The 19,958-nt window shown below is 36.7% G+C and overlaps 2 protein-coding genes and 1 long non-coding RNA gene across 10 annotated transcripts in view; 2 read left to right on the top strand and 1 right to left on the bottom strand.

The window, feature by feature from the left end:
- The window catches only part of LOC136246596 (uncharacterized), a 166,566-nt gene that overhangs the window by 8,198 nt on the left and 138,410 nt on the right, over positions 1-19,958 (bottom strand). The window lies entirely within an intron of this gene.
- LOC136246591 (uncharacterized) overlaps positions 1-19,958 on the top strand; it is a 108,199-nt gene that overhangs the window by 44,383 nt on the left and 43,858 nt on the right. The gene's annotated exons all lie outside the window — the stretch shown is intronic.
- LOC136246603 (uncharacterized) lies at positions 5,553-6,641 on the top strand. The gene is made up of 3 exons (XR_010696665.1): positions 5,553-5,739; positions 5,795-5,882; positions 6,505-6,641. It is a non-coding gene; the product is annotated as an uncharacterized lncRNA (long non-coding RNA).

Genomic DNA, 19,958 nt, shown 5'->3' with positions numbered 1-19,958 from the left:
GCCGCCACCTTGGATTTCACTTTTTTTTCATTATATCCTTTCTCAGGAATGCACTCTTTTTTACAGCTTGGCTGTTTTGGATTAGATTAATATAACTGGGGTGCACAGCATCATTTCTTTCAGTATGTGTGGATTACAGGGGTGCTTTCAAACAGTTCTTGATTCAAAATGCTGTGTAATGGGTTGAACATAGCTGACAATGAAGCATAATGGATTCTCACTTTTCAGACGATATTTGGGGTAAGTGGTGCCATTTCAGATGCATTTTGCGTGGGTTGAACAGTCATAATAATCATTTACAAAATAAGTTAACAAACAAATGCACAGAAAATTTTGGAATTTTCAACTGGAGTAGGGACCATAACACATCGAGAAAAGTACTGAAACAAGCTGGAGTAGCACACAATATTAAATCAGAGTAAAACAATAAGAAGTGTTATATCCCTACTGTGCTCAAGATACCATAATGGAAATGCACGGTAGGGATATAACACTTCTTAGACTCTATTTAGGCTGCTTTGGGTGGGTAATAAATCTCATATACTCCACCTTGTTTTCTAATATACTCCACGCCTTCAGGCACAATATAACATATGCTCAAAATCTAGGTTTATCCAATCGCTATGCATTGTTCACGTGCAGTAATTTAACGAGCGCCTATTATTTTGTCACGTGAGGACGCATAGTTGCCATGGCGCTAGTATTATCGCAAGAAAACCAGCCACTTTTGCCGAGCCTACAGCAGAAACAGCCGTGGATGAGGTAAGTAATCTGAGTGTAATGTGAAATAGAGTCTAAAGCAGTTATACAGGCACAATGTGGAGTCTATGAAATTTATAAACCCTCAGGCCCTTAGTAGCGCCCTCGCTTCGCTCTTGCGCTACAGCCCGGGCCTTCGGGTTTATAAATTTCATAGACTCCACATTGTGCCCGTATAACTATTATTTATTTCTGTACTCTAATTCAATATCGTGCACTACTCCAGTTTATTTCAGCACTTTTTATCAATGTGTTATGGTCCCTACTCTAGTTGAAAAGTCCACATATTTCTGTTTACTTGTCATAGTAATTATCATCACACCTGTCCTCAGTTTATCGGGAAGATCAGTTATTACTGATATCATGTTAAACAAGTAGCAGAAATGTTCGTAATCTTTTGTAGTGTCTAACTGAACTAGTAGAAGATTGACAATCCTCTGACATTTGATTCTTGAGCTTTCTCCATTGATAATAAAACTCTCCACATCACTAGGAATTTCTATATGTTGCTTTAGAGTTTTGATTGTTACTTTACAGTTAGGTATTAAACTCTGATACAGCAAGTTGTAGTATTTGATCAGAAATGAAAACTCTATTAAAGATAATAATACCAAAAATAGGTCAATAATAATTGTGACTTAATTTGAGAAGAGGTACCTTTTCTCAAAAAAATTTGACCCATTATTTGAAATTTGAAGCTTCATAACATTTTTGATCATGGCATATAATTGTCTTGACATTTTCTGTCAGTGTAACTACATTATCCACCTCGAAAACACCTTCGCTGTAAAAAAAGGTGCATCCAAGAAACTACAAGTACCTGTAATCCAATGTAATTAAAAACAGCTCAGTTGTAGGGAAAGACTTCATAAAAGTAAAAATAACTGGTAACCTAAAGAGTAGGGACCCGCCGATTATGCTCATAATTTTACCTATTATGCTATGCTGCACTGCTAAAAAATTTACCTATTATACTTAAATATATGCTCAATACTTACCCATTATGCTCAAATTATGCCCAATTATTTATGCTTCAGTTCCCATGCTCTAGTAATAATTTCCAATTTATGGATAAATAATAAGTGGCTGAAGCACAAACTTACTTGTCAAAATGTATATCAAAGAAAAGATCGATATACTCTAATAGAACAGTCAGTTATATGATTGTTCTATTAGAGTTACTGACTGTTCTATTAGAGTATATCGATCTTTTTGCGATAGCTATTTTGATAAGCAAGAATTCATACTATTACACAAATATTCTACCTATTATGCTAGCATTATGCTCAATGCTTTCAGACACCTATTATGCTCATAATTATGCCAGCATAATTAGCGGGTCCCTACTAAAGAGCTGATATCTGGAGCGGCCAAGAATCAATCTTACTCATACTAAATTTTTTTCATCCATGCAAGAAGACCTTGCATTGGCTGTAAAAAAAGTGCACCCATGAAAGTAACTGGCAATTGAAATAGCTGATATCTGAGCAAAAAAAGGCGGCCAAATTACCAGCCAATTAGAGTTAAAAGAAATCAATTTATGATGCAGCAAGAGTGAATGTAGAACGCAGCTGAAAGATAAAGGTTTGATGTTAAACTTTTTGTTATTTCCAATTAGTTGTATATCAGCATTCATTCTTGGCCGCTTCAGATATCAGCTATTTCAATTTCCAGTTACTTTCATGGGTGCATTTTTTTACAGCCAATGCAAGGTGTTCTTGCATGGATTAAAAAATTTTAGTAAGAGTAAGATTGAATCTTGGCCGCTCCAGATATCATCTCTTTAAGTTACCAATTATTTTTACTTTTATGAAGTCTTTCCTTACAACTGAGCTGTTTTTTAATTACATTGGATTACAGGTACTTGTAGTTTCTTGGACGCGCCTTTTTTACAGTGAAGGTGTTTTTGAGGTGGATATCACTCATTTTTGTTATAGTGATAGTGCCACTGGGGGAACAACAAAATTGTTAAAAATTTAATGGTAACATTTAGATGACTGATATTTGGAAATTAGCAATCATATTATTATCTTGGAGAGTCAAACATGTGCACCTGTCATCTTTTTTGACAAAGGCATGCATATTATAGACTGTTCACTCTGTAAATTTGGAAGTATGAATTTACAGTGTACTAGACAGACTGTTCTATAGATTTATGTTTACTGTGGCATTCATTTACTATTTACAACATCTCATATCTGTGGTAAATGCTTTAGATTATGCTCATAAATAGCAAGTGCCTAATTAGTTACACAGCTAGCTATTGACTGTTCTATTAGAGTATATTTATCTTTTTTATAATATTATTTACAAAATATATCTGTGGAATACTTCAGGAATCTTATGCTCAAACTTAGCTAAGTGTTAACTGGGTGCATAATAAATTACTACACAGCTAGCTATACATAATTTTGACTGAATTCATAATACAGACAATTTATTGTACAAGCACTGATTGATGATAATATGACGCAATGCTTACCAGCAGCTATAGTGATCTTGCTTAGTTCACTGCAGCTATATACATGTAAGTCTCAGATTACATTTCAAGTGTTTTTGTGTTGTGGCACTCTAGGGAAACACCATGCATCTCTTCATCTCAATAACTGCATCATCACCATATTTACGTAGATCAACTGTTGTAACTGGATTGACAAGGTGTACAGATTTTCTAGTCATATAAAATCAATAAAGAGGGATGAGTAAAGAGGATGGAGGGAAACCAGCAAGATATCAGATAATTGAACAAGAATTATAGGAGGAACAGTCAAAATGCACTTAAATAAAACATCTCAATTAATATTTAAAACTCTCTGCTGATACAATAACTATGAACTCTGCTCTGACAAATATCTTATCATTGTGTTGAACATTATATAATTCGATTCTTAGAGTGGAGCTAGAGCCTTACATTTCTCAGGCCTCATAGTACATGGAATAGCAATTTATACCGGCAGATAAAAGAATACCTTGTATATGCAACCTGAAAGCTAAATACATATAGTCATCATTATCAAGAGTCTATGAATACAAGCATATAACAAGAGTTCATTTTAATATTTGACTCTACTGAACTATCTTTTGGACAATGTATATAGGGCATCAGAAGATACAACCAGTGCATTGAGATCTGAGCCTTTTTGACTGGAATTAAACAAACTTTCAAACTTGATGAAGTGAATTTGGTCACTGAAGGACTAGCTAAAAGTTGCAGTATACGTAGCTAAAGTTTTCTGAGGGAGTAGCTATGTCCCAGAGGCCCAGGCTATATAGACCAGTTGACTTAGCCTTAGCTACCACTTTCACCTTACTCTGGTGCCCCTGATGTATCAGCAACATAATAGTAGCTATAGAAAAAGCTAGTTAATGCCATAGGCATAGCTAGGGACAGGCATTTTCCCTACCATCATGCGTTCTATGTGACCATATGCATCATCATGCAAAAAAATCCTATAGCTAGGCTATAGTACACACGTACTGCATCGTTGAGCCATTACTAAGGACAAGTACCACACAAGACTGACAATTATCTATTTAGGGGAAGTCCCTTGGAATGTCGCTGCAACACCCCAAGTGGACACACGTCATACGCGGTTTTAATTAAAATTGAATAAATGCTGTAGTTTAAAATGGCAGTCCAAGAAGGAGAGTGAGAGTAATGAGATTGAGTAATCAACATTAAGTCTTATTGTAACTGGATTTCATTTCATGGTGAGGTGTACTTTAATGCAGAGGCAACACACCGTTGCTGAAGTATGAGAGAACCTGTGAAAGAATAAGAGTCTGGAGTGGACGTTAACGAAACTGATTAGATCGAGGATTAGATCAACATCGACACACACCGATTAACCGCATTTGCAGTATTTTAGAGTCCCGCCAGGCAAAAACTCCTAGCAGCTCCACTAGCTCATATTATCTCATGGCGAGATTGTAGTGACAAGGTGTATGGACCAATTACCAAAAAAACCGTGGCTATCTTATCATTTGCCACTTACATCATCATCAGAAGTCTTGGAACTTTGGCTGCAGATGAAAAGTCAGTAAGTGAATCTGTGTCAAATCGATGTTTGCGAGTATGAAAAAGTATACCAATTCACATGTTCTGGTCTAAATTACTGAATTTATGTACAGTGAAACATACGAAGAAGTTTGCTGCATGGGATGGACATTATTTTGTTTAATCACGGAACACAGTCATTTTCACAAACTAACCTGCAGAACTAATTCACAGTGCTTTTGTTCAATTGTAACAGTAATGTAGTGAAGGTTAATAATGGCTGTCAAGACATCAAAATAGATAAGAGCATTCCTTTCCAAATATCTGACATTCAATTCGCCATAGAAAAAGTAAGTGATTTTCAACCTTAAAATTACGAGCTTAAATTTCCTGATTTCCTTCTGCTATAGCTCATCTTAATCACTGCTATTTCCAAATCTGGTTTGGAATCTGAGGTATCTACCACGTGTTGTGGGTTATTACACCTTTTATTGCATGACCCCATAATACTCAATACAAAATGTATGGGGGAAGTTGCTACACCTGGTCAGATTAGGCCATTTTGACAAGCCAAAATTTCCATGAATTGGAGGTATCATTTGTACTCGCAGAGAGTTGCTCTACGTGTATCAAATTCAGAAAGTTACTAAACAGACTTGAGGTAGGTGATACACGATAATTAATTTAATTAATGATTTTTCAATTGAAATGTATTGGACATGCTGTTCCAACTGGCATTTTTGCCATGAACAAAAGTATAGCAAATGACTGCAAACTTCTTGATATGCCTGTCTATTCAGGTCTCTGTGTAACAATGTCAACTGTTTAAATGAATAAAATCCTCAAATGTTTATTTTGTGTAAAAAGTAATAAATTTAAGTGTATTGCATTTAATGCTCACCTATCTGTTTTTACAGGCAATCTATTCATAGTGATTCACCCACTAACAGTGGATGTGGTTGTGATACTTAAATCTGGACCAGGTAGAACCTTTAATAGTATTGTGAATTTCATACGATTGGTCTGTTGTGTTGTCAGATTACCAAGCAAGCTGTGTTTTGTGGTGACCACAAACCCAGCCCTAGTGATAATTGGCCAGTTGTCTGATTATCAGCTTTGACTTCAGGTGCGTGCACAAGCTCACAGCAATTGCTTTATAAGTTGTACTTTTATGCACTATTGTAACTTAATGTTATTTAAGATCAGGTATTGGTTGTAAAATGGGTTAAACAATATTGTCAGGTATTCACTTAGCTTAAAAGTGGGAATTGGTACAATTGCAATCCTGAATTTCTTGTTGTATAGCTAAGAAATATATTTACCATGTTGTACATTCTGTTTGGTGGCCACTTGTTGTTTGACAGGTCTCCTTGTGTTCATGTTTATGTACTTAGGCACCAAAACACATTTACGTTACCTCTGGTACACAGTGGCGGATCTAGAAATTTCAGAGGGGGTTTCAGATTCCACTCAACTTCAGCCTAGCTATAATTCAAAGACCAAAAAAAAAAGGGTCACAACCTGCTGTAGAATGTCATAATTGTGATTTCAAAGGCTAAAGTATGAAGTTTATCATTTTACACCCATACGATGACTCGTCAATAAATTTTTGGCATGCTATTTCCAGAGGGGGTTTCTGCTGAAACCATTGCAACCCCCTGTATCCGCCACTGGTACACCAGATTCACTTATAGTCTTAAATATAATTTTTAAAATGTTTAGTTCAGTGCCTGCTTGTTCTTTTACAGGGCTCACTTAATGTTGTGTCATCATGCAGATATCCAAGAAATAATCACTTGGTGTTAAACTGATGTTTATTAAATTTTTGTTATGTGTTGTAATAGCATTGTTATATGTTTACTTTACCGTAAGAAATTTTCATGAATTTTGCAGCCATCTTATCCACAATTAAAATTGCCTCATTTGTTCTGTTATAGCAGTTCATACTTCCACAGCAGTTTCATGCTTCCACAAAGCACCATCAGTTTAAGGTGAGGTGTAGTGGATTTCATTATGTACGTAAACTAATGTAGAGCAACAAAGTTTTGTCTGGAATGTGGTTCGTGGTTTGTGACTGTACATGAGTTTTCAGTGGTCATTCCACACAACTTACAAAATATTTCTTGTATCACAAGTGGTGCATGGCACTAAATTGAGTATTGACTAATGATTTATAGTATCTGTACATCCTTCATGCTTTCACACCTTGTTTATAAGACATCTAGCTGCCGATTATAAATGTTCGCATGGGGCATGGTACTAAATGGATTATAAAAGATTTCTGTTCAAAACGCCTTCCCTAGGGAACTTACGGGTCTGCATGCTTTCACAACTTGTTTGTCAGACATTAGGGCTTGTGTCCACATCGTGTCTTTAAAAGTTATTGTAGGGATTACAGGTTTGAATGGAGAAAATACGCGTAGGACCAACCAGAATTAGATAATGTCAGCCCTAGATGGCCCATACAAACACGAGTAAGATAACTGGTATAACGTGACAATATGTGTAACACAAGGTAGAGAAATAAAGTGAAATATGTCTAAATACAGCTATATTATTTTAAGTCGCAAGAAAACGACGACAACTAAAGATTTTTTTATTACATAACGCAATACAAATCCATTGAGAGATGTTATGTAATCCAGGGCTAATATTGCAAAACCGACCCTACACGTAAATAACTCACAGTAGTGGTCGCGTCTTTCAATTGGGTGTGCGCTTCGTAGTTTCTTGGCAGCATGCCTCACTACGTTGAGTCTTGATCTGGCTACTCATGACACTAAGAACAAGTTAATCAGAGTAAGAAGTTAAGTTTTACAAGGGAAGCTTGAAATTTTCTCTGTAAAAGCATCAAACCATAGTGTTTAATACAGTTCAATCCATAGGAAGCAAGCTGTTGATATAACCATGATTTTGAGCACTTTTTCACAACAGTATCTGTAACACAAGTACATCACCATGGGTGGTGGTGGGGGTGGTGGTTTTTTTAATTGACATAAGAACAGAAAATGGCCAAGTGGGTAATATGGCATAATATTGGGCTATATAGACCACCTGTGCCATTGAGAAATAAAGAAATGTATATAGGAAATATCTGGACAACTGTCATGGTCTGTAATCTCGTACTTCAGCAGGCTGGCGACATTACAACATGCCACATGTCTCTAGAAATCCACTCATGAAAAGCAGCCTGATAAAACCATAGGCATGGCTGTAGTGTAAATGTGTAGAGTATTGGTGTGGCTATCCATTCATGGTGAAAAGTGAACTTCACTGGTGTGCAACAATTTTTAAAAATTTGGTCACGTATGGGATTCTTGCAGATCTGATCACAAATTTTGTGTAAAATCATGTACATATGTAGTATCTTAGTTGAAATACTCTATCACAGCCACCAGTAAACCAGATTGTTTGCGTGGGCCACAGGTGGTTGGTGTGATTATGGGAAGATAACAATCATGACCAGTTCTGCAAAAAGGTACCTTTTTCACACATGTTACGAACCAGCAATACAGTGAAGCTATACTGGATTAAAATGCATAAAATTGCATACGTATCTCACAATCCATTGATGTCCATTGATCGACAGTTTTCCCAAATTACATAATTATGTTGATGCATCTTTCGAATTCCATTTTGTTACATTTTCTTTATCTATGTATATAGCCAAAGGGATGGTTAACCAAAGTTTCAGCTCTAGAAACCAAAAACTTTCAAAGTTGCAGTGCTACAAAGTGGCACCTGCAGAGAAATTAATTTGTACAGTAACAATGTGACCAGATTTTGCAAAACCAATCCAACTCGCATATCAGGAAAAATCAAACTAACACCTCCATTGGATAGCTATACCATTGTACTAGTAGTTTTGACACTCAGTACCACTCAAGCTACTCGAGGCTGGTTTCAACAGACGCATTTTCTGAGTGGCGTGCAGAGCTCGAGTGGTGGTTTTAGGCCTTGTGAAGGACCTGGCTTGGCAAGAACCAGTGGTACAGCCTAATAATGTTGGCCAGACTTTTTTCTGTGGATTTTGCTACATATCAGCCACTAAGAAGCCAGCACAGCCCTGTAACTTTGTCTCTGGACTCCAATCATGGTTTGCCTACATTTTGAGATCTAACCCTTGCCCACCCCACCACCTCCCACCCTCCACCCTCCACCCCTTTGTGAGCACTCATGATACTACTTTGCTCGTCCAACTGTTCAGATTTCTATCTTATTTTGCAGGAAGCTTTACAAACAGCTAAAAGTACTGGAAGTGGCCTGAAGGTAATAGATTGATGCATCTTTTGTGTAATTTCATATGCGTGCTAGCTATCCTTGGAGAATTATGCTGGCTTGAATTCTTTAAAACCATTTATCTCAAAACTTCTAATGTGTGATTTGGATTGTTTTTCCAAAATCCAGTCACATAAAGATACATAGTCATCACTTTTGAATGCAGTCCTGTACCGAGATGAAACATACACCATCGGATTCTCCATTAATAGGCAAATCTATTGATGGATAGGTTTTGTCTTTCAGGCCTTTGTTGAAGCTGGGCGAAGACTAAAACCTGAGAAAAAATGACAAACCGCTTATCCAACATAAGGCTAACTAATGGTTATACTGTATCTTCTCTCTCCTTAGGAGTATTGACATGAAACAAAGAGTTTCGAACTCCTCTTGCTTTGGAGATCATGATTCTACTATGGTTTTTGCTGATATCCCTTTCATTCATTGTGAAACAAGTGTTCAAAAAATTTACAGATTTTTTTTGATTACATAAATACTACACCTATTGCATTTATTGCATTCTACTGTAAAATTAGGTTTGTGCTGCTAACATACGAGGATTCTTGCAGACCTGGTCACATTTGTTGTAATGTAAACAACATGAACAAGGCATACTGAATGTACAACAGTCAATAGATAAGGCTAAATTTTTAAAACTGACATTCTTGGAAAACACCACTGATTTTGACATTTACTATGAATGTATAGCCATAACAATGCACAACAGTACAGGGGCATATCAAGGATTTTTTTCAGGGTGGTTTCAGATTTCAGTGGTAGTGAGCTGTATGTATAGATGGAGTGTCTGGGGTGCAACCCCCAGCTTCTGACAGACTTTAAGCATTAAAGGCTTCAAGATTTAGTAAATACACATTTCATGGATTTTATAAACAATTTGTGACCAGATATACAAAAACCTGACACAATCACTAGAGTTTAAACTAACAGTATCAAACATTGAATAGAATTGGTGAAATTATATTTCCGTGTTATTGAAAATATTCTCTAGATTTTTAAGATGCCTTTTTCTAAGTGTAGGAAAGGATTAACAATGAAAACCTGGAAATCAAGACACCCGGTATTGTACTATGTGACATAAGAAGCCAGCGTGTAACACTGTGAGTATATTAACAGGAAGAAAGAAAGTGTTGTTTCATACCTATGTAGCTCTGTGATCCCTTATCCGATTGGAACCAAAGTTGTTACAAAAGTGCCGGCCTGGAAGGGGACTCTATATTCCAATTTGAAGAAAATTACTCTGGCCATGTCCGAGGTACAAGTGGCCTAAATTTCTGTTTTTTTCTTTGTTCATTTTTTTCTTCTTATCAAGACACACTGTAGTGTGTCGTGTGGCCCAAGAAGCCAGCGCGCCACACCGTGAGTATATTAACAGTAAGAAAGAAAATGTGATATTCACACCTATGTACCTCTGTGATCCCTAATCCGATTCAAACCAAATTTGCTACAGAGGTACATCGGTACTTTGGCCGCTCATATCTGATATTTCTAAGATATGAGCAGCCAAAGTTTCATTTTTACTTCATTCTTTTCTTCTACTTCTTTTCACACACTTCCCAAAATCTGCCATAATACACAAATGTGGGCTCAAACCGGGCTGAAATTTGGCACACTTATAGGGCTCATTAAAGCAAATCTCAGTATCAACTTTGGTAGGAATCTGGCGAGCATTCACGGAGTTATAACTGATTATTCATGTAAAATAAGGTCGTAAGTCTGTCACGCCCACAGGGTAAACCACTTTGAGGTGAAAATTGCTATGCAGATAGAGTAACTATCTACTATCACAGGAGTGTCTTTTTCTGCTTTGAAAGGAATCCAGATAAATGCCATTGAGATATGACACAAAACCCAATCTGTGTCACAATTATGTGATCTACTTTTATGAATAAAAAAACTGAGAGTTTTCATGCCTACCAGATAACCACATAGAGCTATGAGCAGAAAATCAGTATGTAGCTGGAATAATCATCATAGAAAGTCCTTGCAGTAGTACAAAATAATCGGATTACAAACCACTGAGTTGTGATTCAAAAGCCAACTACGTGTAAAAAATGTGAGATAGAGATACTCTAATAGAACAGTCATCCTATTAATTCAGCTATGTTTATAACTTACTCCATTGTAATATTATATTACACTGCAAGTTATTCTGTAGGGAGTTCAGCTACAACCAGTTAATCTTATTGACAATTCAGCTGAAAGCATGTCACCCTGTAGAGAGTTTGGCTAGCTAACTTGTTTATACAGATGGATTCTCTACTCTGTAGATTCTTTGTAGCTGAACTCTCTGCACAGTGACTTGCTATCAGCTGAACTCTCTACAGAGTTACTTGTTGTAGCTGAATTCTTTACAGGTGACTTGTTTATAGCTGAACTCTCTTCAGTGTGACTTGTAATGTTCTGAATCTCTACAGCGATATATTTGTAGCTGAACTCTCTATGGGGTGATTTGCTTGTAGCTGAATTGTCTATAAGATTAGCTGTTAATAGCTGAACTCCCTACAGAATAACTTACAATGTATATAATTCTAAAATGGAGTAAGTTAAAACCGTAGCTGAATGTTCTATTAGGGTGACTGTTCTATTAGAGTATCTCGCATTTGCTACACGTAGTTGGTTTTCAAATCATAACTCAGTAGTTTGTGATCCGATTTTTATGTACTACTGCAAGGACTTTCTATGATAAGTATTCCAGCAACACACCAATTTTCATCTCATTGCTCCAAGCGGTTTGCTTGGTAAGCGTGAAAACTAATAGTATTTTTATTCATAAAAATCGATCGCGTAATTGGGACACAGGTTGGATTTTGTGTCATGGTCTTTATCTGGATTGCTATCAAACCACGCAAAAAAGCACTCCTACGATAGTTACTCCATCTACATTGCAATTTTCAGCTCATTTCTTCAAGGGGTTTACCCTGTGGGCGTGACAGACTTTCGACACAATTGTACGTGAATAATTGGTCATAATTCCATCAACGTTCATCGGATTCCTATCAATCTTGGTACTAAGATCCGTTATAATGAGTCCGTTAAGTGTGCCAAATTTCAGCCTGATTGGAGTACGCATTCGTGTTTTATGGTGGATTTTGCAAAGTTTTCGAAAAGAATAAGTAAAAAATAATGAAGAAAAATAACATAACTTTGGCCACTTGTATCTCGGAAACGGTTAAAGTAATTTTCATCAAATTTGAAATGTAGACACCCCTACCTAGCCAGCAATTCTGTAGCAAATTTTGGTTTCGATCGGGTAAGGGATAACGAGCTACAAAGGTGTGAAAATCATGTTTTCTTTCTTCCTGTTAATATACTCACGGTGTGGCGCGCTGGCTTCTTGGGCCGCTCGAAACACTACTGTGTGTCTTGATATCGCTGTAGAAATTCAGAACATTATAAGTCACACTGAAGAGATTTCAGCTATAAACACACGCAGAGTTCAGCTATAAACACGAGTAGAGAGCAGGGGCGGTGTCACAGTGATATATGTTTCCCCGGGTAACGTGTTTCCCGCACACATATCCCTAGGGATCCGTGTTTCCCCGCACACATATCACTAGGGATCCGTGTTTCCCACCAAAAGCTGTCAGTGATATGTGTTCCCCGTAGCGATTTTTTAAATATTTCACCGCACACACAAATCCCTAGGGATTCGTGTTTCCCCGCACATATATCACCAGGGATCCGTGTTTCCCACTAAGATATAGCCATCGTGCAGTAACTCCAAGGTCCTATTTGGCTAGTTGCAAACAATACGCGATCCAACTATTCAGTAGATATATTGCTATCTAGCCAATAGACATCCATGCATATTGCATGCATATAGCTATAGTTAGCTAACTAGCTATATAACTACGTACTATATAAGCTAATGCAATAACTATTATTTTTGTTTTTTACCCACACGTCTCTATACTAGCTAGCTATACTAATAATCAGAACTATAGTCATTTAAAATAAACTTTGTTGCTCTTCTCTGGAGCTGCTCAATAAGTGTGATGTCCTTGACAGTGGTGGATCTAGGATTTATAAAAGGGGGGGCTAACTCAAGGTACTAGTCTCTTGGGTAGAGGTGTGCAAAGCATGCTGGACTAGGAGGGTCTGGGGGCATGCTCCCCCAGGAAATTTTGAAAAATAGATGCTAAAATACTGCAATTTGGAGACATTCCCACATAAAATTCATAATATTTTCTGCCTGTAGATTATATATACTGCCTTTAGAGTATAGGTATGGCTCTCTGAAGCATTTTGCTAATGGAAAGTTTGGGTAGGTACAGACAACCAAGTACATGATGCACCCCTCTCACAGTCAACCAAGTACATGATACACCCTTCAGCCCCCAAACCCCCAAGAATACCAAGATTTTTAGGTGAACTATTTGTTAAAACCTATGTGTCAGCTATTTTGTAATTAGTGATGACTTTTGCATTAATATAGGTGGACATGCATGCACTCTTTTTTTAGGATTAAAGAACATATTATATCTCGTACTCCAAAAAGTTGCTGAGTCTAAATCATTTTGAAACAGTGAAATATCTCCAGGACTACAAACAGTATTATAATAAACCTTGGTGTCGTCAATGAATAGTAAAGTTTTACTGATGGTAACACAAGATGGTAAATTATTCACGTAAATAATGAAGAGTAGGGGTCCCAAAATACTCCCTTGGGGAACCCCAGATAGAACTGGCAAGGTGGTAGATAATGACTGACTGCATGCCAAAGCTGTAGCTACATTGATTAGTTATACATAGCTGCAATCACATGATTTACTCTATATAGCTAGAGATAGTATTTTATTGTATACGTGTACTTGTAGCTACTATTTTATTAAACTGATGCTATATAGCTACATAGCCAAATCACAGCACAGTTTAACAGTTATAGTTGAATGCCAGTGAATGGCTTGATTTCCTCCATCAACATGTATAATTATAGTATTAGTTGTATATTTATTTATTTACCTATTCTGTACAACTTCAGAAATGAAGAAAAATGTAGACGAATCACAACAAAAATAATTCAATACAATAAGTTAATTATAATTTAATTATAGATTTAAATACTTCAAGTGAATTAGAGTCTTTAGATAGGTTAGGTAAATCATTCCAAAGTGAAATTGTTGCTGGAAAAAATGAGGACTGATGCTTGCAATGATAGGGATAGGTATGGCTATTATATTATTATATTTTATAATTGTAAGACTCATATGCATGAGCATAGTACAATGATTAGTTACAAATTAAATTAGAATGTAAGTAAATAAGTAAGCAAATTAATTAATTAAGTATAAGTAATTAAGTAAGTAAATTAATTAAGGATAAGTAATTAAGTAATTGAAGAGATCACTAGTGTACAAGTGTAGAGAATTGTTGTAGAGTTGGTGCATTGACAGTGACACTTGGTAAAGCATTCCACTGAGGGACTACTCGTGGAAAAAAACTGTACTTATAGCTATTAACTGTTGAAGATATTGTAACAAATCTTTTGTTGTGACCTCTAGTGATAAGAGAGTTTTTAATCATACATTCTGGGAGTGAAACATCTATTAAACCATTTAAGATTTTATAAAGGACATATAGAGACTGAATATCTCGTCTTTTCTTCAAGCTGTCCCACTGTAAAGTTGATAACATTTCACTAACACTGCTGTATCTGTTAAAATCAGACATCACATATCTAGCAGCTCTCCTTTGAACAGATTCTAATTTGTTAATGTTAATGTTGGTATAGGGGGACCAAACAAAAGCTGCGTACTCCAAAATTGGTCTGACATATGTACAATAAGCGTCAACTCTAATATTCCTCTGACAGAAATGAGTGTTTCTTCTTATAAATGCTAGGGCAGAGTTAGCTCTTTTACAGATACACTCAATATGCTTGTTGAAAGTAAGTTTACTGTCTAATGTAAGTCCTAAGTATTTAGCTTCCTGTACATGGGCAAGCATTTGATTATACAGTGTGTAGTGTGTGACAGTTGGATGCACTTTGTGAGTAATTGTTAAAACAACACATTTAATTGGGTTAAATTGCATAAACCATTTGTTTGCCCAATGTTCCAGACAATGTAAATCATTCTGTAGGACATTGGAGTCATGCTTAGAGTGAATTTGGCGATACAATAGACAGTCATCTGCAAATAGGCGACAAGTAGATTTGATACAGCTGGGTAAGTCATTTATAAAAACAAGGAACAGTAAGGGGCCCAATACAGAGCCCTGAGGTACTCCACTGGTAACATTGACAACTTCTGAAATAGAACCATCACAAACAACTTGCTGTTTACGGTTGGTTAAAAAAGACTGAATCCAGTTAATTGTCTCTCCGGTAATTCCGTAGTACCTTAACTTTAACAGTAAGAGTTTATGGGAAACTTTGTCGAAAGCCTTGCTGAAATCCAGCAGTATGCAATCAGTTTGTGCATTGTCATTTAAACTGGATGCTAAGTCATGGACGGTTAATAGTAGTTGAAGATCAGCAGAGCGTTATGATTATTAAAAGTGCATGCGCGCCTATGCTAACACTAGCTACGTACGTCGCACATGACTTTATAAAGGGGAAACATATTACCCGGGGAAACACATATCACTGTGACTTGTAGGTCGCTAGCGAGTTAGTGATATGTGTGCGGGGAAACACGGATCCCTAGGGATATATGTGCGGGAAACACGTTACCCCGGGGAAACATATATCACTGTGACAGCGGATCTAGGGGGTGGGCTTTTGGGGGCTGAAGCCCACACCCCTTCACTTTAGGCTTTAATTGATCAATATGTTAAGCATTATAATGAAATTTTAGCATAATTATATCATTATTAATAATACTATTATAACTACAGATTTATAGCCAGATACTACAGAACAGCTAACTTACCAATTTCAGACATGAAAGACATCCAGAAGTAGTGCCAGCCACTTAGAACAGCCACAGCAGCCAGTTTTTAACTTTGTATTATTGGGTGGATCATGTGACACACTTGTATGTGACTCAGTCTGAGAAAATCGGTCTTATCGCCCATGTCAGTAGATTCGATTTTCCACCCAGGACACAAAGCTACACGAATAAACTCAATCAAAATCAGCTAGACTTGAGTGGTCTGGTTTTTTATGGCTTCTTTTCCCAAGCCCAGTGGCGATCCGTACGTGTGGTGTGGGGCCTTAATGGAGCTCTGTGTATGTGGCTGTACAGCTCTGTGGTGTTGAATAAGTACCTCTGCTGTGAATTTCCTTTCATTATAGCCAGTTTTGAGACCTCAATGGCCCAAAACACTTGGCGTAATTCATCCCTACGTCTTCCTTTTCAATTTTTGAACACCATCTTGTCCGCCTTCTAGGGTCCCCGACTCCCCACCCAATTTGCAGCTCGCCTGATACAGTCAACCTCGGTTTAAAAACTATTTAAAATGGCGGGAAACTTAGTTGTTGGCTACTTGCACAGTGGATTGTCTGGAAGGTAAGGAATTGGTGTAAAACGTGTGAAATTTGGTACACATAACTTCAACCACTGGCGAGCTACAACACAATAAATACTTAAAACCGGCATTTCTCGATCCTTTTTTTATTATTTTTTTATCGTTGATGAAAGCAAATAATAAAATGGTTACAACTACACAGCCAACTACTACTGCTACTACTACTACTGCTACTATATACTACTACTAGGAATACAATCAATCAAGAAAAAGGGGATTGTTATCATCATCATTGTCCAGAAGAGCCCAATACCTTAAAATCATTTTAGCATTGCTTTGCCACAGTTCAACAGAAAGTTGTTGTAATAAATTCTTTCTTGCAAGCTTGGAAGGAACACCGCTTCTAGGGGTGGTTCGGTCAGCAATAATTCTTAACATTCTCAGGGCAAATAGGCGATAAGCCCGGTTTTCCCAGACTGGATCACAAATACTCATAAACCCACCTTATAAACATCTTTCCAAGGTATTATCAGTGGATTTATGCTAAAGATTATGTAACACGGACCTGGAACAGCATTGGAGGTGTACAAGATCGATATGCTCTAATAGGACAGTCACCTAACTACTCTAAAGAACATTCAGTGTATGCATAAAACTTGGTTCTGTTATGTAATTTTTCCAAATCTACCTGCGCCTATGCATACACTGAATCTGTTTAAAAGGCTTGTTCATCCACTTTTGTAGTTATTACCGGTACTGGTATACTTAATTCAGGTACACAATTTCCATTGAAAATTCTCTCAGATTCAATCTCGTATCATTCAAATTTCAAAATTTCCCTGTTTCAACATTATTATTCTATCATGCATGCAATTGTGAGAGGATGCATCATGTGCTTGGTTGTCTAAACCAAACCAATCCTTTCCATTAGCAGAGAGCCTTCCTTATATATATATCCATGCAAAAACAGCCAAGCTGTGAAAAAATAAAAAGCCTGTGTGAAAAAAGTTGTGAAATCAAAGGTAGCAGCCTAGAAATGGCTACAATAATGTTAATGCTAAAAAAAATTTAATAATGCAATCTTAATAATGCACAGTCATTATTAAATTTTTTTAATCATTAACATCATTGCGGCCATTTCTTGGCCACCACCTTTGATTTCACAACTTTTTTCACCCAGACTTTTTAAGGCTGTACCATTTTTCACAGCTTGGCTGTTTTTTGCGTGGATTATCTTTACTATTGCATCTTGAGATTTGCTTTAAACATAAATTTTGAGGCCTGCCCAAGAGTTTGTTGTATACACAAGTCTCCCATGACTATGATATTTGTAATAACTAATTGTTATACACACACTGTCAACTCATTTATTTGTGTGTGCAGCACACACATCCTGCATACATGAATGCATCTGATGCAATCACAGTCGCTTGATAGTTCCACACCTATACCCAAACACTGTGACCTCAGTTCTGATTATCATGTTTCTGGTTAACAGTGTCACACATACATAAACAAAATCAGTATTAACACAGTATATGCAATAGGTCCTCAAAAGTTGGGCATATGGGCAAAACTGAACCTCATCACATAACATGTACTGGAATGGAATATTTAACCTGTACTACAAAGCCAATTTCACATTCACCGATGCTTACTATCTAGAAACTTACCACTGCAACATAAGGTCACTTCATCAGCTACTTAGCTTATAATAGGACATACATGACTTTAATTATATACACCTCATAATCCAATAGTCATTGTATTCATGTTGAGTCTAATATAAATGTACTGTCAGTATTGGTACAGCCCTATAATCATTTATGAACCAAATGCCAGAATATGTGACTGGGCCTGTAAAACACTGCAGATTACAGTAAATAAATTGTAAGTATAAGCAAATCAAATGCTTGGCTTTTTGCAAGACAAGTGACATACTGAAGCTTTTGTATGCATTTGAATCAATGACGACTGTTACTTTAATGAGATTATTGATTTTGACTACACAAAGAGTTGGGCTTCAAATACTTAAAACCAACTATATGCAAACTAACAATGACAAAACTGTGCAGCTATTCTGGCTACTTAATGTGAGAAAATATGAGAGTCTGTATATAGAAACATACCGAAAAACACCAGCCTACCTTTGTTGGATGAAATGTATTAATGAATCTTAAATCTAATGGTAACTCAAGCAATCTATTTTGTAGACAGTTTTGTTTCATTATCTAATATATATATATATATATTATATATGTGACCGGATTTAGCAAAATCAATCATATGGGCGCAAAAGCCAAAAGTGAGAAAACAGCTGCATGAACTTGCTGCACAATCAGGCTAACAATTTCCATATCAAACTCGACTTCAACTTTTCGGGTGTGCTGTTGGTGGACTGTTCTCTTGCATCCTGTATAACCACAACGGACATCTGTACAGGTCTGTGAATAACAGGAAAGTGTTTTGGCGGGTTCATGCACTCTGGACAGACGAGCAGGGAGCTGAATATGTGATGTATGTCTGTTTTGTGAGATTTCAGTCTATTTCCAGCTTCTGACGTGCTGTTTTGTGGTCTGGTGCCTTCAATAATCATTCTAGTCCATTTTATACTCTATCTCTTTCCCACCCCACCACCCCCCACCCTCCACCCCTTATTGAGGACTCGTGATACAGCAACACTGGTGAAAAAGCCTACCTAAAATGGTGGGAAACTCTACAGGGATTACTTTGGCCACTAGCTGCTCTTAAAGGTTGTGAATTGCTCCATCACTGCTGAAAAATCCACATTTGTAGCTGCAAAAACTGGTGAATGGCAAGCTTTAAATTATTAAAACACGATTTTCTCTGAATGAACAATATGCACATAAGGGTGATTTTCCAAAATCCAGTCACATAATATGTTGTTCATTTTGATCAATTATAGCTTGTCAAGCCTTGCAGAAGTACTCAAGGTGCACCCACAAAATTTTCAGCATAGTTACAATTATATAATAATATTATTTTACCGACTGCTTAACTAAACCTCCCATACAACTGCATTACTTCCACAAAACATAATACATAATTTGTGGATGGCACCTAACAATTCTGCAATTTGGATTGCTAATTACTGTTCATATACAGTACCACCCAAATGCAAAATTACGAGCACTGATTGTACACAATCAAAAAAAAACTTGCCAATAAAGGACTGTGGCAGCAGATTTGTTCATAAATAACTAAATGGTTGCAATGCACCTAAAGACTTGCAAATGAAATGGCTTCCACAACCCTTCATGAGCGAGTTTTAAATTGTGCACAATTAGTGCTTGCGACATTGAGTTTGGGCAGAACTGCATACGTACATCTCTATTAATGCATTTGTGTGGCATGTCACACACTTATACACCTTGTGGTCTACTTCAAGACATTAATACCGTGATCTCACTTTTGATTAGATCACCACAAATTAAATTTTTAGAATGTTTTAGGTAAACAGAGTCACACATACTTA

The sequence above is a fragment of the Dysidea avara genome, chromosome 2 (assembly GCF_963678975.1).
Source record: "Dysidea avara chromosome 2, odDysAvar1.4, whole genome shotgun sequence".
Classification (NCBI taxonomy): Eukaryota; Metazoa; Porifera; class Demospongiae; order Dictyoceratida; family Dysideidae; genus Dysidea; species Dysidea avara.
Note: the sequence above shows the minus strand (reverse complement) of the source record. Positions and strands in the feature narration are given on the sequence as shown.